This window comes from Heptranchias perlo, chromosome 34, assembly GCF_035084215.1.
Source record: "Heptranchias perlo isolate sHepPer1 chromosome 34, sHepPer1.hap1, whole genome shotgun sequence".
In the NCBI taxonomy this organism is placed as follows: domain Eukaryota; kingdom Metazoa; phylum Chordata; class Chondrichthyes; order Hexanchiformes; family Hexanchidae; genus Heptranchias; species Heptranchias perlo.
The window spans coordinates 27370980-27396869 of NC_090358.1; the positions used below are offsets into that span (position 1 = coordinate 27370980).

Genomic DNA, 25890 nt, shown 5'->3' on the forward strand with positions numbered 1-25890 from the left:
GTGGATGACCTCACATTTGTCTGCATTGAATTCCATTTGCCACAGTTTTGCCCATTCACCTAATCGATCAATATCGCTTTGTAATTTTATGTTTTCATCTACACTGCTTACAATGCCACTCTTTGCAGGTCTTTGTGTCATCGGCAAACTTAGATATGAGACTTTCTATGCCTTCATCTAAGTCGTTAATAAATATTGTGAATAATTGAGGCCCCAAGACAGATCCCTGCGGGACTCCACTAGTCACATCCTGCCAATGTGAGTACCTTCCCATTATCCCTACTCTCTGTCGCCTTTCGCTCAGCCAACTTCCTAACCAAGTCCGTACTTTTCCCTCGATTCCATGGGCTTCTATCCTTCCATCCTGCAAGATGGGAGGCCAGCCAGGAGAGCATTGGAATAGTCGAGTCTAGTGGTAACAAAGGCATGGATGAGGGTTTCAGCAGCAGATGAGCTGAGGCAGGGCCGGAGATGGGTGATGTTACAGAGGTGGAAGTAGGCGGTCTTGGTGATGGAGTGGATATGTGGTCGGAAGCTCATCTAAGGGTCAATTAGGACGCTACGGTTGCGAATGATCTGGTTCAGCCTCAGACAATGGCCAGGGAGAGGGATAAAATCGGTGCCTAGGGAACGGAGTTTGCAGCGGGGACCAAAGACAATGGCTTCGGAGGAAATTTTTGCTCATCGTCAAACAAGCAGTGTGACAAATGGGAGACAGTGGAGGGATCAAGAGAGGTAATGGTGAGGTAGAGCTGGGTGTCATCAGCGTACATTTGGAATCTGAGGTTGTGTTTTTGGATGATGTCGCCAAGGGGTGTTGTGTAGATGACAAATAGGAGGGGGCCCAGGATAGATCCTTGGGGGACTCCAGCAGTAACAGTACGGGAGCGGGAAGAGAACCATTGCAGGTGATTCTCTGGCTATGACTGGATAGATAAGAATGGAACCGGGCGAGCACGGTCCCACTCAGCTGGACGACGGAAAAGAGGTGTTGGAGGAGGATGGTGTGGTCAACCGTGTCAAAGGCTCCAGACAGGTGGAGAAGGATGAGGAGGGATAGTTTACCACGGTCACAGTCACAGAGGATGTCATTTGTGACTTTGATAAAGGCCGTTTCAGTAATGTGGCCGTTTCAGTACTGTTCTGTTCGATATGATTTGGGATTCAACACTGCCATGGTCCAGCACTCGGATACAATGCTAAGAAGGCAAACTACAAAGTGGAAAGCTTATGTCGGTTGACTGGGGGAATTATTTACTAACAACTCAGTAGAGGACCTTAAATGGCCAATACTGAGAAAAATGCATCACACATATGTAGCTAAAATTAAATTGTAAATTGAAATAGCATGACCTGCATGGCTCATTGAGAAAATCAGAAGTGAAATGAGGAAGAAAAATTAATGCCAAAAAGTTTGCAGGAAGAAGGAGGTGGGGGAGCGGGCTCTGGGTAGATGACAGAGATTTCAGAAGCACGTCAAATGCGTGATTTAAAGGAACTGGAAATGAATAAAGCTGCAGATGTTAAACTTAACAGCAAGAAATTCCTCCAGTACTAGAACAGCAAGAGGGCAGTGGGGGAAAAGTAAGAACCTTAAGTGATGCCAATGGAGCTGAAAATATTTGTAATACTCAATGAAAGCTTTTTTGGAGTAGTCATTACCGAAGACTTCAGCAACTACCTCCCCCCCTCCCCCACCTGTGATGAAAATTAAGGACCTCATCATCAACAAGATGGAGGTTCTAGGCAGGCTTAAAGGGCTCAAAATGAACAAATCCCCTATCCCAAGCGATTAAGGGAGATATTTGTGAAGAGCTAGCAATCATCATGAGACAGTCAGTGAATTGGGGGAGGTCCCATTAATGTAGAAACAAGCTAACATAGTACCCATGGACAAGAAAGGGGACAAATCTCAACCAAGCAACTACAGACCCATCTGTGTAACATCACAATACCTGGTAAAATAATGGAATCGATCATCAGGAGTGAACCTACTTAGGCTCTGCATGAGGATAATTTAATAAATAACAGCCAACATGGCTGGAGAAGGGGAAAATCCTGCCTGACTAAACTTGTCTTTAATGAGGAAGTGGTTAGTGGTAAACCTTATTACATGGTGTGCTCCAAAAATCCTGCTACTGAAACTGACAGATGTGTGAATTTAGAGTAAAACCTGTGGGTGGATAAGGAAGCGGCTGAAGGAAAGAAAGCTTGTTTGGGGAATTATGTTACCGAGTGGAATGCCCCAAGGAACGGTGCTGGAACTTCTACTGTTCCTGATCATCTGTTCCTGATCTACGCTAATGAAACCAATGCAAACTGGTGAAGTTCACAGATGATACTAAGCAAGAAGAGCTGTCGAGATGGATGAAGCACGCAGGGACCTACAATGGGAGTTAGATAAAATCTGCAACTGGGCAAGTCAGTAGCAGATGAAATTCAATCCAGACAAATACAAGGTATTACAAAATGGTGAGAAAAACGTATGTCACGAGTATAGCATGGACGGGGTAGATATAGCTCAAGGTGCAGGAGAAAAGGATCTGGGTTATAGTAATTTTGTCATATAGCATAATAATGTGGGGCAACTATACAAACACAAATAGAATGTTGAATTATAATGCTAGGTCAGTTGAGTCTAAACCAGAAGATGTGCTAAAAAAGGGTAAACCTGCAAAAAAGGGTAAACCTGTGCAGGTGTACCAAGGTACACCTGCACAGAGCTGAGCTGAGCTTCCGACCCCATAACCTTTCCACCACAAAGACAGTCTACTTTCACCTTCATAAGTGTGTTTCCAACCCAAACAAGGAAGGAAACAATGCTGGGTTTAGTTCTGGGCAATGAAGTGGGACAGGTGGAGCATGTTTCAGTGGGGGAGCATTTGGGGAGCAGCGATCATAATATCATTAGGTTTAGAATAGTTATAGAAAAGGACAAGGAACAATCAAATGTGAAAATACTTAACTGGAGGAGAGATAATTTCAGTGAGTTAAAAAGGGATCTTGCCCTGGTGGATTGGAATCAAAAATTGGAAGGAAAAACAGTAATTGAACAACGGGAGGCCTTCAAGAAGGAGATGGTTCGGGAACAGAGTAGACACATTCCTATAAGTGGGAAAGGAAGGGTATCCAAAGCTAGAGCTTCCTGGATGACAAAAGATAGAGAGATGAAAATGAAACAGAGAAAGGAGGCTTATGACGAATGTAAGTTTCATAACACAGTAGAGAGCTAGGCTGAATACAGAAAGTACAGAGGAGATCTAAAAAGGGAATAAGAGGGGCAAACAGAGATTATGAGAATAGATTGGCGGCTAATGTAAAAGGGAACCCAAAAGTCTTTTATAAACATATAAATAGCAAAAGGAAGGGTAGGACTGATTAGGGACAAAAAAGATCTTTTTGTGGAGGCAGAGGGCATGGCTGAGGTACTAAATGAATCCTTCGCATCCGTCTTCACTAGAGAAGAGGATACTGCCAGTGTAGCAGTAAAGGAGAAGGAAGTAGTGATATTGGAGAGGATGAAAATAGATAAAGAGTAGGTACTTAAAAGATTGGCAGTACTCAAAAGAAGAAAAGTCACCCGGTCTGGATGGGATGCATCTTAGGTGACTGAGGGAAGTAAGGGTGGAAATTGCAGTGGCTCTGGCCACAATCTTCCAATCCTCCTTAGATATGGGGACGGTGCCAGAGGACTGGAGGATTGCAAATGTTACACCCCTGTTCAAAAAAGGGAAGAGGGATGAACCCAACAATTAAAGGCCAGTCAGCCTAACATTGGTGATGGGAAAACCTTTAGAGACAATAATCCAGGACAAATTTGGAAAAGTATGGGCTAATAAATGAAAGTCAGCATGGATTTGTTAAAGGAAAATTATGTTTGACTAACTTGATTGAGTTCTTTGATGAATTAACTAAGAGGGTTGATGAGGGAAGAGTGGTTGATATTGCGTGTATGGACTTTCAAAAGGCATTTGATAAAGTACCACATAATAGACTTGTTAGCAAAATTAACACCCATAGGATTAAAGGGACAGTGGCAGTGTTGATACAAAATTGACTAAGGGACAGAAAGCAGAGAATAGTGGTGAATGGTTGTTTTTTAGACTGGAGGCAAGTATACAGTGGTGTTCAGGGGTCAGTATTAGGACCACTGCTCTTTTTGATATATATTAATCTCCTGGACTTGGGTATAGGGGGTATAATTTCAAAGTTTACAGATGACAGTAAACTCGGAAATGTAGTAAACAATGAGGAGGAAAGTATCAGACTTCAGGAGGACATAAACAAACTGGTGAAGTGGGCAGACACATATCAGATGAAATTTAATGCAGAGAAGTGTGAAGTGATGCATCTTGGTAGGAAGAATGAGGAGAAGCAATATAAACTAAATGGTACATTTTAAAAGGGGGTGCAGGAACAGAGACCTGGGGATCCACATACACAAATCTTTGAAGGTGGCAGGACAAGTTGAGAACGCTGTTAAAAGAACATAAGAATTGGGGGCAGGAGTAGGCCATACGGCCCCTCGAGCCTGCTCCGCCATTCAATCAGATCATGGCTGATCCCCAACCTCAACTCCACTTTCCTGCCCGATCCCCATATCCCTTGATTCCCCCAGAGTCCAAAAATTTATCTATCTCAATCTTGAATAAACTTAACGAGTATTCACTATGGTAGGAAGAATAGAAAAACAGAATATTTTTTAAATGGTGAGAAACTTAAATGTTGGTGTCCAGAGAGACTTAGGTGTCCTGGTACAAGAAACACAAAAAGTTAGCATGCAGGTACAGCAAGCAATTAGGAAGGCAAATGGCATGTTGGCCTTTATTGCAAAGGGGTTAGAGTACAAGAGTAAGGAAGTCTTACTACAATTGTACAGGGCTTTGGTGAGACCTCAGCATCGACAACCCTCTGGGGTAGAGAATTTCTAAGATTCAACTCTGAGTGAAGAAATTCCTCCTCATCTCAGTCTTAAATGGCTGACCCCTTATCCTGCGACTATGCCCTCTAGTACTAGATTTTCCAGCCAAGGAAAACAACCTCTCAGCCTCTACCCTGTCAAGCCCCCTCAGAATCTTATATGTTTCAATGAGATTACCTCTCATTCTTCTAAACTCCAGAGAGTATAGGCCCATTCTACTCAATCTTCATAGGACAACTTTCTCATCCCAGGAATTAATCTAGTGAACCTTTATTGCACCGCTTCTAAGGCAAGTATATCCTTCCTTAGATAAGGAGACCAAAACTGTACACAGTACTCCAGGTGAGGTCTCACCAAAGCCCTGTACAACTGTAGTAAGACTTCCTTACTCTTATACTCCAACTCCCTTGCAATAAAGGCAACCATGCCATTTGCCTTCCTAATTGCTTGCTGTACCCGCATGTTAACTTTTTGTGTTTCTTTGTATCAGGTCACCCAAATCTCTCTGGACACCAACATTTAATAGTTTCTCACCATTTAAAAAATATTCTGTTTTTCTATTCTTCCTACTAAAATGAATAACCTCACATTTCCCCACATTATACTCCATCTGCCACCTTCTTGCCCACTCACTTAACCTGTTTATATCCCTTTGCAGACTCTTTGTGTCCTCCTCACTGCTTACATTCCCACCTAGCTTTGTATCGTCAGCAAACTTGGATGCACTACACTCAGTCCCTTCTTCCAAGTCATTAATATAGATTGTAAATAGCTGAGGCCCAAGCACTGATCCTTGCGGCACCCCACTAGTTACAGCCTGCCAATGTGAAAATGACCCGTTTATCCTTAATCTCTGTTTTCTGTCCGTTAACCAATCCTCTATCCATGCTAACCCTAACCGCCAACCCCATGAGCACTTATCTTGCGTAACAACCTTTTATGTGGCACCTTATCGAATGGCTTTTGAAAATCCAAATATACTACATCCACTGGTTCCCCTTTAACTACCCTGCCAGTTACATCCTCAAAAAACTCTAATAAATTTGTCAAACACGATTTCCCTTTCATAAAACCATATTGACTCTGCCTAATCATATTATGATGTTCTAAGTGCCCTGTTACCACTTCCTTAATAATGGATTCCAGCATTTTCCCGACGACTGATGTCAGGCTAACTGGCCTGTCGTTCCCTGTTTTCTCTCTCCCTCCTTTCTTGAATAGCGGGGTTACATTTGCTACCTTCCAATCCACTGGGACCGTTCTAGAATCTAGGGAATTTTGGAAGATCACAACCAATGCATCCACTATCTCTGCAGTCACCTCTTTTAGAACCCTAGGTTGTAGGCCATCAGGTCCAGGGGACTTATCGGCTTTTAGTCCCATTAATTTCTCAAGTAATTTTTCTCTACTGATAATAATTACTTTAAGTTTCTCATTCTCATTAGCCCCTTGGTTCCTCACTATTTCTGGTATGCTTTTTGTGTCTTCTACTGTGAAGACAGATACAAAATATTTTTTATCGCATCTGTCTTTCCCTGATTTCCCATTATAATTTCTCCTGTCTCAGCCTCTAGGGGACCAACATTTACTTTTGCTACTCTCTTCCTTTTTACATACTTGTAGAAGCTCTTACAATCTATTTTTATATTTCTTGCTAGTTTACTTTCATATTCTATTTGCTCTTTTTTTATCAATTTTTTGGTTGTCCTTTGCTGGATTCTAAAACTCTCCCAATTCTCAGGCTTACTACTCTTCTTGGCATCATTATAGGCTTCTTCTGTTAATCTAATACTGTCCTTAACTTCTTTAGTTAGCCACAGGTGGATGACTTTTCCCATGGAGTTTTTATTTCTCAATGGAATGTATATTTGTTGAGAATATTGAAATATTTCTTTAAATGTTTGCCATTGCTTTTCAACCGTCACACCCTTTAATTTAATTTCCCAATCTACCTTAGCCAACTCGCCCCTCATACCTATATAATTGGCTTTATTTAAGTTTAAGACTCTAGTTTTGGACTTAAGTATGCCACTCTCAAACTCAATGTGAAAGTTATCATATTATGATCGCTCTTCCCCAGAGGATCCTTTACTGTGAGATTACTAATTAATCCTGCCTCATTACACAATACAAGTTCTAAAATAGCCTGTTCCCTGGTTGGTTCCATGATGTATTGCTCTAGGAAATCATCTCAAATGCATTCCATGAACTCGTCCTCCAAACTACCTTTGCCCAATCTATATGAAGATTAAAGTCCCCCATGATTATTGCATTACCCTTGTTACAAGCTCCTATTATTTCCTGATTAATACTCTGTCCTATGGTGTAGCTACTACTAAGGGGTCTATAAACTACTCCCACCAGTGTTTTCTGCCCCTTGTTATTTCTTATTTCCACCCATAATGATTCTACTTCCCGATCTTCCGAGCCAAGATCCTTTCTCACCACTGTCCTTTATCATCCTTTATTATTAGGGCTACAACCCCTCCTTTTCCACTCTGCCTGTCTTTTCTAAACGTCATGTAATCTGGAATATTTAGTTCCCAATCTTGGTCACTTTGCAACCATGTCTCTGTAATGGCTATTAGGTCAAACCCATTTATCTCTATTTGTGCAACTAATTCATCTATCTTGATACGAATGCTCCGTGCATTCAGATAAAGAATTTTTAATTTTGACTCTTTAACCATTTTTTCCTGCTTTGACCTTACTTGTTGATGCTCTATTATAGGTAAACTCTCTGTCCCTTCCTGCCACACTCTGCTTATCTTTACCCAAATCACTACGCTGCTCTGTTGCCTTGACTTTTCTCATTAGATTTCTAAATTTCCCCTCACCTGAACCCTCCCGCCCCTTTTTAGTTTAAAGCCCTATCTACAGCCCTAGTTATTCGATTCGCCAGGACACTGGTCCCAGCCCAGTTTAATTGGAGCCCATCCCAACGGAACAGCTCTCTCTTTCCCCAGTACTAGTGCCAGTGCCCCATAAATCGAAACTCCTGTCTCCCACACCACTCTTTGAGCGATGTTTAACTCTCTGATTGGTTTGTCCCTATGCCAATTTGCACGTGGCTCAGGTAGTAATCCAGAGATTATTACCTTTGAGGTTCTGCTTATTAATTTGGACCCCAGCTCCTCAAACTGTCTCAGCAGAACTCCATTCTTAGTTCTACCTATGTCGTTGGTTCCTATGTGGACCACGACAACTGGATGCTCCCCCTCAATGATCCAAGTTCTTTTCCAGCCACGAGGGGATGTCCTTAACTCTGGCATCGGGTAGGCAACACAGCCTTCGGGACTCTCGGTCGCGGCTGCAGAGAACAGTGTTTATCCCCCTGAATATACTATCCCCTACCGCTACCACATTCCTCTTTACCCCCCCCCCCCCCCCACTTGAATGGCCCCCTGTACCACAGTGCTGTGGTCAGTTTGCCCATCCTCCCTGAAGTCTTTGCTCTCATCCATACAGGTAGCAAGTACCTCATATCTATTGGACAAGATCAAGGGCTGAGGCTCCTCCATCACTACATCCTGGGTCCCCATACCTGCCTAACTCGCAGTCACACCCTTCTGTCCCTGAGCACTGAACGAATATAAACTACTGCCTAACCTTAGGGGTGCAACTGCCTCCTGGATCAAAGTGTTCAGGTAACTCTCCTCCACCTGGATGCATCGTAATGTCGGCAGCTCGGACTCCAGCTCAACAACTCTGAGCCGAAGTTCCTCGAGCTGCAGACACTTACTGCAGATGTGGTTGCCGGGGATCACGCTGGTCTCCACCAACTCCCACATGCTGCAGTTACCACACAACACCTGCCCTGCCATCGCTTGTCGAACCAGAATTTATTTACTTTATTAGAGTTTTTAATCTCTCACAATTCTTAGTTTTATTAACTAATTAATTGAAGTAGTTTAAGTTATTAATTTAAGCTCTTAGTTAAACCCCTGCCTTAACTTAGAGAGGAAAAAAAACAGTAATACTCACCAACCAATCACCTACCTGCTGTCCTGAGAAGTCACTCTTTCAATTTCTGCCTGTGGTGAGTTGACTCCAACTGTGTCCCAATCTCACTCTCACTCTACTCTCGGGCTTTATCACCTCTCACTCTCACTCTACTCTGAGGCTTTATCACCTCTCACTCTCACTCTACTCTCGGGCTTTATCACCTCTCACTCTCCCTCTACTCTCGGGCTTTATCACCTCTCACTCTCACTCTACTCTCGGGCTTTATCACCTCCCTCTCTCACTCTACTCTCGGGCTTTATCACCTCTCACTCTCACTCTACTCTCGGGCTTTATCACCTCCCTCTCTCACTCTACTCTCGGGCTTTATCACCTCTCACTCTCACTCTACTCTCGGGCTTTATCACCTCTCACTCTCACTCTACTCTCGGGCTTTATCACCTCCCACTCTCATTCTACTCTCGGGCTTTATCACCTCTCACTCTCACTCGACTCTCGGGCTTTATCACCTCTCACTCTCACTCTACTCTCGGGCTTTATCACCTCTCACTCTCACTCTACTCTCGGGCTTTATCACCTCTCACTCTCACTCTACTCTCGGGCTTTATCACCTCTCACTCTCACTCTACTCTCGGGCTTTATCACCTCTCACTCTCACTCTACTCTCGGGCTTTATCACCTCTCACTCTCGCTCTATTCTCGGGTCTTCTGCCAGCCAATCACCTAACTGTATAAGGATTTATTAATGGAGACATAGAGAACAAAAGCAAGGAAGTTATGCCAAACCTTTATAAAACACTGGTTAGGCCTCAGCTGGAGTATTGTGTTCAATTCTGGACACCACACTTTAGGAAAGATGTCAAAACCTTAGAAAGGATGTAGAAGAGATTTACTAGAATGGTACCAGGGTTGAGGGACTTCAGTTATGTGGAGAGACTGGAGAAGCTGGGGTTGTTCACCATAGAACAGAGACGGTTAAGAGGAGATTTGATAGAGATGTTCAAGATGTTTGATAGAGTAAATAAGGAGAAACTGTTTCCAGTGGCAGAAGGATCAGTAACCAGAGGACACAGATTTAAGGTGATCGGCAAAAGAGCCAGATGCGAGATGAGGAAACACTTTTTTATGCAGCTAGTTGTTATGATCTGGAATGCGCTGCCTGAAAGGGCGGTGGAAGCAGATTCAATAGTAACTTGCAAAAGGGAATTGGATAAAAATTTGAAGGGATAAAATTTACAGGGTCACGGGGAAAGACCAGGGGAGTGGAACAAATTGGATAGCTCTTACAAATGGCCTCCTCCTGTGCTGTACCTACTATGATATTATTATACTATGATAACAACGTCCATTTCTACCCCTGCCTTAGCCCATCCGCTGCTTAAACCTCCAGACTAGACTAGACTATTCCAATGCTCTGCTCCTATCCTCCAGCCTCCATAAACTTCAGCTCATCCAAAACTCTGCTGCCTGTATCCTATCCTGCTCCAAGTTCAGTTCACTCATCACTCCCATCCTTGCCGACCTAGATTGGCACTTCAAATTTAAAATTCTCATCCTTGTGTTTGAATCATGGCGTCGACCCTATCTCTGTGACCTCCTCCAGCCCTACGATGCTCAGAAAACTCTGTGTTGCTCGAACTCTGGCCTTTTGTTTATCACCTATTTCCTTCACCCCAAAATTGGTGGACTACTGTGACAAGGCAAATTGTGATAAACAACAGAGCGGAGGAATTCTTTGAAGTTACATCTGAACTGAATTCTCTCCTCACTAAACTGACAATAGCAGCTCAAGAGACGAGGAGCAGATTTACAAAGGTCTTCATTTTGAAAGTGCTTGCGTTTGGGGGGAAAAGTTGATTAACAGCCAATTGAAAGACCTGCAGTCATGATCTCTTAAAGGGAAAGGGAAAGTCCAGGGCTGAGATGTCCAAACTACAGCCTGTAGGCCACATGTGGCTCAGGAGCCTTGGCAAATTGGCCCATGAAGCCTGGGGATCTCAGTCGGCCAGAATTTGCTGGAGCTGGATTTTTTTTTAATCACCATTCAGCTTGAGAAACATTTGCGCCGCAAATTGCTGGAAATGCGAATTGATAACGGGGCAAATGGGACCTTGGTGAACGACGGGACCAACAATCTATCCCCTTAACCAGTGAAATTTAATGATAGAGAAATAGAGTGAATTAGAGTCAAATTAATTACAGAAAGAGAGAAATAAAGAGAGGGAAAGAAAAATGGGATTAAGAAAAAAAAAATTAAATTAAAAATTTAAAAACCTTTAGGAGCAATTTACTACCTTCAGGAATGAGAATCCACAGTTTCGATTGTTTCCTTTCAGGGCCTCTGAGGTTGAAGTGGCATTGCAGAACCATAAATCTCATCATTAAAAGGGTCCTTTTGTCATTAAATACAAGGCCTAACTTTCTGCAGCAAGTTGAATTCGTATTTACGGTTCAAATCCAGCAATTTCTTGAAACCTCCGGGGAGGTTGAGGGCGAGCTCTGGTTTTTGCGAGGCTAACAGTGGAGTGGTGCAAATCGTCCAGCAATTTGTGGCGATTTTCAACTCACAGCGTATCTCTTCCTCGCCAAAGATTGCTGGGTGTTTTTACACACTAATAACAGTCAGCACGTGAACTCGCCGTTATTTTGGCAGCAAATTCTGGGCCATTGTTATTTTTATTTAAATGTTTTATTTGCTGCTTCGTCCTGTTTGAATTTCATGGGACTGAAAATTTGGAAAGGGCTGTCCTTAGTGCAGTTGTCTCATTAGTGGGTAAATCCCAAACCAGAACGTCAAGATCTATTAGTATCAACACCCTGAGATTTGTGCAAATTAAGGGGAACATTTTATACATGGCCCATTAAACAACAAGCGGTTAAAAAAGCATACGGGATCCTGGGCTTTATAAATAGAGTCATAGAGTACAAAAGTAGAGAAGTCATGATGAACCTTTATAAAACACTGGTTCGGCCACAACTGCAATTGTATCCAGTTCTGGGCACCACACTTTAGGAAAGATGTGAAGGCCTTAGAGAGGGTGTAGAAGTGATTTACTAGAACAATTTCAGGGATGAGAGTCTTCCTCAGGCATATAAATAGTAAACGGGTAGTAAGAGGAGGGGTGGGGCCGATTAGGGACCATAAAGGAGATCTATTCATGGAGGCAGAGGGGATAGTTGAGGTACTAAATGAGTACTTTACATTTGTCTTTACCAAGGAAGAAGATGCTGCCAGAGTCTCAGTAAAGGAAGATATAGTTGAGATACTGGATGGGCTAAAAATTGATAAAGAAGAGCTACTTGAAAGGCTAGCTGTACTTAAAGTAGATAAGCCACCCGGTCCGGATGGGATGCATCCTAGCTTGCTGAGAGAAGGGTGGAAATTGCGGAGGTACTGGCCATAAGTACTTGAAAGGAAAATTCACTAGATTCTGGAAAGGTCCCAGCGGATTGGAAAACCACAAACGTAACACCCGTATTCAAGAAGGGAGTGAGACAGAAAGCAGGTAACTATAGTCCAGTTAGCCTAACATCTATCATTGGGAAAATGCTAGAATCCATTATTAAGGAAGTAGTAGCAGGACATTTGGAGACTCATAATACAATCAAGGAGAGTCAACATGGTTTTATGAAGGGAAAATCGTGTCTGACAAATTTATTAGAGTTCTTTGAGGAAGTAACAGGCAGGGTGGACAAAGGGGAACCAATGGATGCAGTATATTTGGATTTCCAAAAGGCATTTGATAAGGTGCCACATAAAAGATTACTGCACAAGATAAGAGCTCATGGTGTTGGGTGTAATATACTGGCATGGATAGAGGATTGGCTAACAAACAGAAAACAAAGAGTCGGGATAAAAGGGTCATTTTCAAAATGGCAATCTGTAACTAGTGGGATGTTGCAGGGCTCAGTGCTGGGACCTCAACTATTTACAATATATATCAATGACTTGGATGAAGGAACAGAGTGTCTTGTGGCCAGATTTGCTGATGATACAAAGATAGGTGGAAAAGCAAGTTGCGATGAGGACACAAAGGGACTGATTTTAGCAGGCCTGCGGGTTTCCGGCGGGTTGGGTTTCGGGTGCGTGGCCTCCGCGCCCGGTGAAATTAGTGGGTTGCCCGCGCGATCGTAGCAGGCAATCCACTAATTGGAGCCACTTACCTGCTCCTCCGGGGTCCGTGCTGCTGGTCTGCGCATCGGGCAGGCTGCGCATGTGCAGTACGATCTGTCAGCTGGATGCTCTCTAGTTAAAGGGGCAGTCCTCCACTGACAGATGCTGCAACCAATAGAACAAATTACAGCATGGAGCAGCCCAGGGGGAAGGCTGCTCCCAGTTTAATGATGCCTCACCCCAGGTATCATCAGATGGGGTGAGGAGGAGGGGGAGGACAGAGATATTCCACCTGGCGGGCGGGAGGAAGCGGCCTGCCTCTGCCACCAAGAAGGCCTGGCTCGAGGTGGCAGAGGGGGTCACCTGCGCCACCAAAATATCGCCCACCTGCATACAGTGCAGGAGGCGCTCCAATGACCGCAGTAGGTCAGCCACAGTGAGAACACGTAGTCTTTCCCCTACACTCCGTCTGCCACAACACTGCCCCCACCCCACATCTCCTTCGGCACCGCCAACACTACTCTGTCACATCACCCCCTCATACCCACTCAAACCCCATCCTCATCTTACCTGCACCTACTCACCGCCACTAACACGCAATCCAATCCTCATACAATCTCATGGCTCTATCCCATACTCACCCTCTCGTGCATCTCCCTCACGGCCAGCCTCACTCAACCTGCCACCACCTGTGCTGCAGCCACAGGGCATGCATCACATATGTGCAGTAGGCAGCGTAAGGCAAACGTGTCGTGAGCATGAAGGGGATGCACAAGGATGTCTGAGAGTTTGTCATGGGTGTTACCTATATTGAATTTCAGAGCAACAAACATCACACATTATATTGGCATCACCACTGCCATGTCTCCGCGAATCCTGTCTGTTGTGTCCAATAATGCCCGCTCCTGGGTATCACTATGAGGACCCACCACTGATGCCACCCATTGTGTTACTGCAGAGTAGGTGCAGGTGTATTTGCAGGGCTCTTCCGCGCAGACGACTGAGAGACATCGGCGGTGTACCCGGCTGCACCCTGGAAGGATGCGGAGGAGAAGTTGTGGAGGACAGTGGTGACTTTGGCAGCGACAGGTAAGCAGATGGTGCTGGGGCCAGCCAGGAGCAGCTCGGCATGAAAGAGCCTGCAGATCTCCACGACTACATGTCGAGTGAATCTGCGCCTCCGTGTGCACTGCTGCTCGGAGAGGTCCGGGGAGCTGCGCCTCGGTCTGTGGACCCTGTGGCGAGGGTAGTGCCCTCTGCGACGCATCTCTCTCTGCGGTTGCCCTCCCTCCTGCTGTGCAGGTGGGCGTGCAACAGCACCGTGTTGGGGGGCTCCACGTCTCTGCGGCGGACGGCGTGGACTGCGAGGCTGCTGGGGCTGGTCATGCTGTTCGTCCTCCGAGGGTGTCCACGCACCACCCATCTGGCAGGTGTTGGTCTAAGGGGTTGTGCAGGGTAGATGGGTGGTTCCTCGGACTGGGGCTGCGGTTTCGCATCGGTCTGTCCTCTGGCTTGGCGGGGGGTGGTGGGGGGCAGGGGTTGCCCTATGTGACGCGGTGGCCTCCTGCGTGGGTGAGGGCTCTCCCCCCCCCCCCCCGGTGGAGTGCACCTTGGCAGCTGCCACAGGCTGCTGGCTGCAACACGCCTGGTTGGAGGGAGACTGTTTCCCCCAGTGTGTAAAACACTCTGCGTTGAAGGTAAAATCCCACACTTCCTGTTTTGACAGCTGATTCAGCTCATTTAATGACCTCAACAAGCAAGGTAAGTACACTCAAGTGGAACCCTGCTGGCTTTAATTGCCTGCGGGATTCCCACCAGCGGGGGCCGCACACGCAGCCCCCGCTGGTGGGAACCCGGAAGTGGTCGGGATCTTGGCGCGATCCGGTCACGTGATTGGATATCGGGATTTTCGGGGCCCCCCCGCTGGAAACCCATCGGAAACCTGACGGTAAAATCGAGCCCAAAGTGTCTGCAAAGGGATATTGACAGGTTAAGCGAATGGGCAAAAATTTGGCAGATGGAATATAATGTGGGAAAATGTGAAATCATCCACTTTGGGAGGAAAAATAAAAAAGCAAAATATTATTTGAATGGAGAAATACTACAAAATGCTGCGGTACAGAGGGATCTGGGTGTCCTCGTACATGAAACACAAAAAGTCAACATACAGGTGCAGCAGGTAATCTGGAAGGCAAATGGAATATCGGCCTTTATTTCTAGGGGATGGAGTATAAAAGCAGGGAAGTCATGCTCCAACTGTACAGGGTGCTGGTGAGACCACACCTGGAATACTGCATACAGTTCTGGTGCCCTTATTTAAGGAAGGATATACTTGCATTGGAGGCAGTTCAGAGAAGGTTCACTAGGTTGATTCCGGGTATGGAAGGGTTGTCTTATGAGGAAAGATTGAACGGGTTGGGTCCATACTCATTGGAGTTTGGAAGAATGAGAGGAGATCTTATTGAAACCTACAAGATCCTGAGGGGACTCGATAGGGTAGATGCTGAGAGGACGTTACCCCTCATGGGGGAATCTAAAACTCGGGGCATAGTCTCAGAATAAGGGGTCGCCCATTTAAGACAGAAATGAGGAGGAATTTCTTCTCCCAGAGGGTCATGAATCTTTGGACTTCTTTACCCCAAAAAGCTGTGGAGGCTGAGTCATTGAATACATTCAAGACTGAGTTAGACAAATTTTTGATCAGCAAGGGTGTCAAAGGATATGGGGAAAAGGCAGGAAAGTGGAGTTGAAGTAAAAATCAGATCAGCTATGATCTCATTAAATGGCGGAGCAGGCTTGAGAGGCCGAATGGCCTACTCCTGCTCCTATCTCTTATGGTCTTATGAAAAAATTTGCAGAGCTATGGGGATAGGGCGGGGGAGTGGGACTAGTTGGATTACTCTTGCAAAGAGCTGGCATGGACTCGATAGGCTGAATGGCCTCCTTCCCTGCTGTGACCTTTCTATGATTCTAATCTTCCAAACACCCGTAGATATGGGGGTGGTGCCAGAGTTGCCAGTATTACAAATGTTACACCCTTGTTCAAAAAAAGTATAAGGATAAACCCAGCAACTATAGGCCAGTCAGTTTAACCTCGGTGGTGGGGAAACTTTTAGAAACGATAATCCGGGACAGAATTAACAGTCACTTGGACGACCGTGGATTGATTAGGGAAAGCCAGCACGGATTTGTTGAAGGCAAATCGTGTTTAACTAACTTGATAGAGTTTTTTGATGAGGTAACAGAGAGGGTAGATGTGGGCAATGCAGTTGATGTGGTGTATATGGACTTTCAAAAGGCATTTGATGAAGTACTACATGCTAGGCTTGTCATCAAAATTGCAGCCCATGGAATAAAGGGGGCAGTGGCAACATGGATACAGAATTGGCTAAGTGATAGGAAACAGAGAGTAGTGGTGAACGGTTGTTTTTTGGAATGGAGGGAGGTGTACAGTGGTGTTCCCCAGGGGTTGGTGCTGGGACGACTGCTTTTCTTGATTATATATTAATGACTAGACTTGGGTATACAGGGCACAATTCCCAAATTTGCAGATGACACAAACTTGGAAGAGTAGTGAACAGTGAGGGGGATAGTGATAAACTTCAGGAGGATATAGACAGGCTGATGGCATGGGCGGACACGTGGCAGATGAAATTTAACGCAGAAAAATGCGAAGTGATACATTTCGGTAGCAAGAACGAGGAGAGGCAATATAAACTAGAGGGCACAACTCTAAAAGAGAGATCTGGGGGTATATGTGCACAAATCGTTGAAGGTGGCAGGGCAGGTTGAGAAAGCGGTTAAAAAAGCATATGGGATCCTGGGCTTTATAAATAGAGGCATAGAGTACAAAAATAAGGAAGTCATGATGAATCTTTATAAAACACTGGTTGAGCCACAACTGGAGTATTGTATCCAGTTCTGGGCACCGCACTTTAGGAAAGATATGAAGGCCTAAGAGAGGGTGCAGAAGAGATTTACTAGAATGATTCCAGGGATGAGGGACTTTAGTTACTTGGATAGACTGGAGAAGCTGGGGTTGTTCTCCTTGGAACAAAGAAGTTTGCGAGGAGATTTGATAGAGATATTCAAAATCATGGAGGGTCTAGACAGAGTAGATAGAGAGAAACTGTTCCCATTGGCGGAAGGGTCAAGAACCATTGTGCTTAGATTTAAGGTGATTGGCAAAAGAACCAAACGTGACATGGGGAAAAACTTTTTTACGCAGCGAGTGGTTAGGATCTGGAATGCACTGCCCGATGGGGTGGTGGAGGCAGATTCATTCATGGCCTTCAAAGGGGAACTGAATAAGTACTTGAAAGCAAAAATTTGCAGGGCAACCGGGATAAGATGTGTGAGTGGGACTAGCTGGAAAGCACTTGCACTGAGCCGGCAAGGACTCGATGGGCCGAATGGCCTCCTTCCGTGCTGTAACCTTTCTATGATTCTAACTCACGAAGACAAAAAGCCTTTTTATAGCGACCAAAATACCCACCATAAATTTCTTTGATGCTTTAGTAAAAATGTTAATTGTATTGCTAGCCTGGAGACACCATCGAAGTCGGGTCTCCCTTCCTTTTACACTGCTTCGGTGAGACCGCAATAACATCTCACCGTGGCTCCATAGTAAACAGCAGGAACACGGCTTCAAACCAGCGCGACAACCCCGGGAGACTACGCTACAAGCCGATAGATATTTAATAACTGCCACCAGTTAGAAAAGGTGCCTGTGGTTTCTGGCTTTTACCGGACACATACTCGCAGCAAGTCAAGGACCCGACTCCCCTCTTGCATCACTGACCAACGAAATGTCCGATTTCTGGCACCTTGTTAGTCCTGGGCACTGGTCTGCGACCGACCCGAAGGACACAGGTTTCACTCAGCCTCATCTTCTCAAAGCCGCAACGTGCTTGCCCGGATTATGAGGCTGAGTCATTTCACAGGCTCGTTTATTTTAACATTTATTTTGTGACATTTTAATCCTACTTACGGTAAATGGTTCTGTACGGGAATGTAGTGTGAGTGGGCCGGGGAGTCTCATGCTGTGGGAGGTGTTTGGGTTCTGACCTTTTCATCGATCCCATAAATAGTTCAGTACTTAAAACCTGAAAGATGATCATATTCTTGTACCTAAGCACTTTATTTCTTTTTTTCATACAATTAATCTTTTTCTTAAAACATTCTTCACTTATACATGAACCAATTGGGAAAACCAATATGTGATGGATAATGAAAACTGGAAATGGTCATTCTTGCTGATATTTGAAAGAAAAAAAACTTGCGTTTATACAGTGTCTTTGACGTCCTTAGAGCATCCCAAAGTGTTTCACAACCAATGAGCTATTTTAAGAGTAGTCACTGTTGTAATGTAAAGAAATTACATTTCTTAAGTTAAAAGCAGCAAGGGAGGAAATAGCGGAGGCTCTGACCATCATTTTCCGATCCTCCCTGACTACAGGCATGGTGCCTGAGGATTGGAGGACTGCTAACATTGTACCGTTGTTTAAAAAGGGAGAAAAAGGGATAGACCGAGTAATTATAGGCCAGTCAGTCTAACGTCGGTGATGGGCAAATTACTGGAATCAATTCTGAGGGACAGTATAAACCGTCATTTATAAAGGCACGGATTAATCAAGGACAGTCAATCATGGATTTGTTAAGGGAAGGTTGTTTCTGACTAACTTGATTGAATTTTTTGAGGCGGTAACAAGGAGAGTCGATGAGGGTAACGCATTTGATGTAGTCTACATGGATTTTAGCAAGGCTTTTGACAAGGTCCCACATGGCAGACTGGTCAAAAAAGTACAAACCCATGGGATCCAAGGGAAAGTGGTCAATTAGATCCAAAATTGGCTCAGTGGCAGGAAGCAAAGGGTAATGGTCGACGGGTGTTTTTGTGACTGGAAGGTTGTTTCCAGTGGGTTCTGCAGGGCTCAGTACTAGGTCCCTTGCTTTTTGTGGTATATAGCAATGATTTAGACTTAAATATAGGGGGCATGATTAAGAAGTTTGCAGACGATACAAAAATTGTCCGTGTGGTTGATAGTGAGGAGGAAAGCTGTGGACTGCAGGAAGATATCAATGGACTGCTCAGGTGGGCAGAAAAGTGGCAAATGGAATTCAATCTGGAGAAGTGTGAGATAATGCATTTGGGGAGGTCAAACAAGGCAAGGGAGTACACAATAAATGGGAGGATACTGAAAGGTGTAGAGGAAGAGAGGGACCTTAGAATGCATGTCCACAGATCCCTGAAGGTGGCAGGACAGGTAGACAAGGTGGTTAAGAAGGTATAGGGGATACTTTCCTTTATTAGCCAAGGCATAGAATATAAGAGCAGGGAGGTTATGCTAGAACTGTATAAAACACTAGTTAGGCCACAGCTTGAGTACTGTGTACAGTTCTGGTCACTACATTACAGGAAAGATGTGATTGCACTAGAGAGGGTACAGACAAGATTTATGAGGATGTTGCCAGGACTGGAGAATTTTAGCTATGAGGAAAGATTGGATAGGCTGGGGTTGTTTCCTTTGGAACAAAGGAGGCTGAGGGGAGTTTTAATTGAGGTATATAAAATTATGAGGGGCCTAGATAGAGTGGATAGGAAGGACCTATTTCCCTTAGCAGACAGGTCAATAACCAGGGGGCATAGATTTAAAGTAATTGGTAGAAGGATTAGAGGGGAGCTGAGGAAAAGTTTTTTCACTCAGAGGGTTGTGGGGATCTGGAACTCACTGCCTGAAAGGGTGGTAGAGGCAGAAACCCTCATCGCATTTAAAAAGTACTTGGATATACACTTGAACTGCCGTAACCTACAAGTGCTGGAAAGTGGGATTAGGCTGGATAGCTCTATTTCAACCGGCACAGTCACGATGGGCTGAATGGCCTCCTTCTGGGCCATAAATTTTCTATGTTTCTAAATGTGGAAGCCAATTTGTGCACAGCAAAAGTCCTACAAACAGCAATGAGATAAATGACCAGATAATCCGTTTTGGTGGTGTTGGTCGAAGGGTCAATATTAGACAAGACACTGTGAGATTTCCCATGTTCTTCTTCATAAAGTGCCATCCGAACAGACATTTCGTGCGACAAAGCAGCATTTGAGTGCTGGCCTAGATTTTGTGTTCAGGTACCTGCAATGGGGTTTGTAGACATTTCACAGCATAAATAGAATGGACCACCTCTTAGATTTAAATACAACTGTGGCCACCTTTGTTGTTTACAATCATTTACTGTACCACATATCCCACATAAAATAAAACAACACACCCTTGTAGTGAGACCATTTTTTGCTGATTACAAGCGGTGAAAAACAGCGAGAAGCTTGATGATATTTGCTGCCGCTGTGGTCTCATTAAAAAACAAGTCAGTTTGGGTGGTATGGCAACAGCATTGTATTGTTGGTTCAACATGCCATGCCACTGAATGGGAGGGTGCCCAAGCACTAACTCTCAAATATGGCTTCATAATGATGGAACGCAAACCTTCCCACTTGGAGAAAAAATATTGTGGACACATCATACTCCACACCACCGTGAGCTTCCCAACAATAACTCAAGACTGGCATTGGGCAAGGCCTGGTAGAAGGTCATTTGACCACCTCCTTGTTAAGAGAGTAGGGTGGGAAGAGTCCTAAAGAGAAAAGAATAAATCGAAACATGTGGTAAGATATGTTTTATATCTATCGTACATATAGGAAAGGTGACAGCTATGGCTCAGTGGGTAGCACTCTTACCTCTGAGTCAGAAGGTTGTGGGTTCATGTCCCATTCCAGGGGCATGAGCACATAACCCAGGCTGACACTCCAGTGCAGTACTGAGGGAGTTCCGCACTGCCAGAGGTGCTGTCCTTTGGATGAGATGTAAACTGAGGCCCCGTCTGCCCTCTCAGATGTACATAAAGGATCCCATGGCATTATTTGGAAGACGAGCAGTCCTGGTCAACATTTATCCCACAACTAACATGACTAAAACAGATGATCGGTTGGATACAAAATTGGCTTGACGACAGAAGACAGAGGGTGGTTGTAGAGGGTTGTTTTTCAAACTGGATGCCTGTGTCCAGCGGTGTGTCTCAGGGATCGGTGCTGGGTCCGCTGTTATTTGTTATTTATATTAATGATTTGGATGAGAATTTAGGAGGCATGGTTAGTAAGTTTGCAGATGACACCAAGATTGGTGGCATTGTGGACAGTGAAGAAGGTTATCTAGGATTGCAACGGGATCTTGATAAATTGGGCCAGTGGGCCGATGAATGGCAGATGGAGTTTAATTTAGATAAATGTGAGGTGATGCATTTTGGTAGATCGAATCGGGCCAGGACCTACTCCGTTAATGGTAGGGCGTTGGGGAGAGTTATAGAACAAAGAGATCTAGGAGTACAGGTTCATAGCTCCTTGAAAGTGGAGTCACAGGTGGATAGAGTGGTGAAGAAGGCATTCAGCATGCTTGGTTTCATTGGTCAGAACATTGAATGCAGGAGTTGGGATGTCTTGTTGAAGTTGTACAGGGCATTGGTGAGGCCACACTTGGAGTACTGTGTACAGTTCTGGTCACCCTATTATAGAAAGGATATTATTAAACTAGAAAGAGTGCAGAAAAGATTTACTAGGATGCTACCGGGACTTGATGGTTTGACTTACAGGGAGAGGTTAGACAGACTGGGACTTTTTTCCCTGGAGAGTAGGAGGTTAAGGGGTGATCTTATAGAAGTCTATAAAATAATGAGGGGCATAGATAAGGTAGATAGTCAAAATCTTTTCCCAAAGGTATGGGAGTCTATAACGAGGGGGCATAGATTTAAGGTGAGAGGGGAGAGATACAAAAGGGTCCAGAGGGGCAATTTTTTCACTCAAAGGGTGGTGAGTGTCTGGAACGAGCTGCCAGAGGCAGTAGTAGAGGCGGGTACAATTTTGTCTTTTAAAAAGCATTTGGACAGTTACATGAGTAAGATGGGTATAGAGGGATATGGGCCAAGTGCAGGCAATTGGGACTAGCTTAGTGGTATAAACTGGGCGACATGGACATGTTGGGCCGAAGGGCCTGTTTCCATGTTGTAACTTCTATGATTCTATGATTCTATGATTATCACATTGCTGTTTGTGGGATCTTGCTGTCCATAAATTGGTTGCCGTGTGACTGCACTTCAAAAAGTACTTCATTGGCTGTAAAGCACTTTGGGACCTCCTGCGTTCCTGAAAGGTGCTATATAAATGCAAGTCTTTCTATATAAAATATTTATTTTTGAATATATCTTCTGTGAATGCAGAATTTATACTAAATAATATCGAAATCGGGGTGCGGCGGAAATAATCAGAAGCTACATTTTGAACATTTCGGTGGTCAAGTGATCTTTTGTGACAGTGGTTTTCAAAGTACAGGTGGGTGGCAGAACATTAATCACTGGGTCGCTCCCCAACTCCGGTTTGGAGTGACCCATTGATGGTTGACTCCAAATCTCTCCCAGCAGCAAGAGGGAACAAAGAGTGTTTCAAAATAGTTTTGCTTTTCCAGGACTCCAGCAGACGGTATGAAATTAGTCTCCTATAACTTTTCAAATTATGATTTGCATAAACATGTTTTATCAGGAGGGGTTGGTGTGAGCTGTGAGCATGTGTTATTCTGTTCTTTCAGTCCTACCACCACCCCCCACCCCCCCCTCCAGTGTGGTCGTTTGCGAAGTGCCGGTTCGGTAAGATGGCGGAGGTTAAGCAGCACGAGGGCCTGCACTCCCAGCGAGGCCGAGTCCCACGTCAAGCTCACCATGAAGAGCTGCCCCGACATGTCGAGTATCAACCAGGACGCGCTCTTCCTCACCGCCAAAGCCACGGTGAGTGGTGCCAGGCGGGGTTTAGGCCCGGTATCACGGGGAAAGGAGTCGGGGGGGCGGCTTAACCATCAAACTTTAATCCTCAAAAATGGATTGTCTTGTAATAAGAAAAAGAAGTTCGGAAACACAGTTATCAAACCCATCTACATCTGAAAATGAAAAAACACGTGTATGTACATTGTCTGCAACAGAAAGTTCAAGTAATGACGGACTTCTGCCATGTCGACCTCGTCTGAACCACCTACTAAGAAGAAAACCAAATCGTGGACGAGGTACTTGAGGTTTTTCGAAATATGGTTTCATCAATTGTACTAAGGCAAACCAAGATCCAAAGCCCCAGTGTGTTATTTGTAGCGAGGTGCTTGCAAACGAGATTTTAAAACTGTCAAAATTAAAAAGACATTTAGAAACCAAAACATGGGGGACATGTTGATAACCCTTTTGAATATTTTCAAAGGAAGCAACGGGAATTAAAGTTATCAGCGCGAGTTGTTAATCGGTCAGCTACTCTGAATGATAAGGCACAACTGGCGTCATATTTGGTCGCATACCGTGTGGAAAAAGAGAAAACTTATTCTTCAGCATCTCTGGATATGGTGCGCACAATCTTCGACGAGAAGTCTGCTGAAAAATTGAGAAGCATTCCTCTCAGTGATAACACAATGTCTCGGTGAATATGTTCTATTGCAGAGCATTTAGAAGCCAAGCTTATTACTCGGTTACAGTCAGCCGGGGATTTTGCAATCCAACTTGACGAGAGTACTGATATTTCAAATTGTGCAACACTGTTAGTTTATGTGAGATATGTCGGGCAAGATGACGTTATGGAAGGTTTGCTGTGTGGTCTAACTTTACCAACAGATACAACAGGAGCACAGATATTCGAAGCACTGCATGACTGTGTAGTTGGAAAATACAAATTGGACTGTGCTAATTGCAAAGGAGTTACAAGTGATGGTGCAGCAAATATGACAGGTAGAAATAGTGGAGTTGTGAGAAGAATACCTGAGGCAGCTGGGAATGATGTTGTTTGGAATCACCGTTTCATTCATCGCAAAGCTTTGGCGTCCAAGGGTATTTCCCCTGATCTTATGGCCGTACTGAAGGAAGTAGTGAAAATTGTTAATTTCATTAAAGAAAGCTCACTGAACTGCAGGATTTTTGAAGTTTTATGTTCAAAATGGGAGTGGAGCGTACTCATTTACTGTTTCACACTGAATTACGATGGCTGTCATGGGGCAGGATGCTTACAAGGGTGTACAACCTCAGGAAAGAGATGCACATTTTTTGGGTAGAGAAACAGTCTAATTTGGCAAATTTGTTTTACAATGACAGTTGGTTAATTAAATTGTCATATCTGGCTGGCATTTTCTCAATTTTAAACTAACTGAATTTGAAGTTACAAGGAAAAGGCAATGATTTGTTTCAACATTGTGAAGAGATACAAACATTCCAAAAGTCATTAGAACTGTGGCAAGCACGACTGAAAAGTAATCGCCCGAGCCATTCCATGTTCCCAATATTGTTACGACACATTGAGGAGGACAGCATCAATGAAGATAAAGGGAATGAAATGAAATGTGTCACACAGTTCCATCTCGCTGCTCTGTCTGACCATTTTAGTCGCTACTTCCCTGCAGAGGGGTTTGAAAATTTGAAAGAAAAGCGTTGGTTTTGCTTTTGAAAATCCTGAATCAATAATGAAGCTAAACTTGAGCAGGAAAATGAGCTGGTGCGACTCACCTGTAATAGCACACTGGAAACACGCTGCAAGCCATTCGGTTTGTCATCTTTTTGGATCAGCGCTTTCAAAGAATACCCCCTGTTAAGATAGATCAGTGTTCTGTTGTTGCTGCCGTTCACAGCAACCTACATGTGCAAACTTGGATTTTCGACTTTGACAAGGTTAAAAACAAGATAAAGGAACTGACTCAACAGCGCACTTGATTTGCGTGTAGCGCTTTCATCCTGTGATCCAGATTGGAATGAGATCATGAACAACAGACCCACCCATCACATTAAGTAAATGAAACTCAACCTGATATTTTCTTTACTGTATTTATATTGTATTTAAAATGTTTTTCAAGTAACTTCGATGTCTAATTTTACTTGTTACTTGAAGTAAAGAGGTTAAAGCTACCATGTTTTTTTTATTCGTTCATGGGATGTGGGCGTCGCTGGGCGAGGCCAGCATTTATTGCCAATCCCTAATTGCCCTTGAGAAGGTGGTGGTGAGTCGCCCTCTTGAGTCGCTGCAGTCCGCGTGGTGAAGGTTCTCCCACAGTGGTGTTAGGAACGGAGTTCCAGGATTTTGACCCAGCGACGATGAAGGAACGACGATATATTTCCAAGTCGGGATGGTGTGTGACTTGGAGGGGAACGTGCAGGTGGTGTTGTTCCCATGTGCCTGCTGCTCTTGTCCTTCAAGGTGGTAGAGGTCGTGGGTTTGGGGTGCTGTCGAAGAAGCCTTGGCGAGTTGCTGCAGTGCATCCTGTGGTGAAGGGAGTGAATGTTTAGGGTGGTGGATGGGGTGCCAATCAAGCGGGCTGCTTTGTTCTGGATGGTGTCAAGCTTCTTGAGTGTTGTTGGAGCTGCACTCATCCAGGCAAGTGGAGAGTATTCCATCACACTCCTGACTTGTGCCTTGTAGATGGTGGAAAGGCTTTGGGGAGTCAGGAAGTGAGTCACTCTGACCTGCTCTTGTAGTCACAGTATTTATGTGGCTGGTCCAGTTAAGTTTCTGGTCAATGGTGACCCCCAGGATGTTGATGGTGGGGGATTCGGCGATGGTAATGCCGTTGAATGTCAAGGGGAGGTGGTTAGACTCTCTCTTGTTGGAGATGGTCATTGCCTGGCACTTGTCTGGCGCGAATGTTACTTGCCACTTATCAGCCCGAGCCTGGATGTTGTCCAGGTCTTGCTGCATGCAGGCACGGACTGCTTCATTATCTGAGGGGTTGCAAATGGAACTGAACACTGTGCAATCATCAGTTAACATCCCCATTTCTGACCTTCTGATGGAGGTAAGGTCATTGATAAGAACATAAGAAATTGGAGCAGGAGTAGG

The 25890-nt window shown here is 44.6% G+C and overlaps 1 long non-coding RNA gene across 1 annotated transcript in view; it reads left to right on the top strand.

The window, feature by feature from the left end:
- The window catches only part of LOC137301912 (uncharacterized), a 38853-nt gene extending 13891 nt beyond the window's left edge, over positions 1–24962 (top strand). Inside the window, exon 2 of the long non-coding RNA XR_010958391.1 lies at positions 22628–24962. This is a non-coding gene — a long non-coding RNA (uncharacterized lncRNA). The remainder of the gene's footprint in view (positions 1–22627) is intronic.
- The last annotated feature ends 928 nt before the right edge of the window (positions 24963–25890 follow it).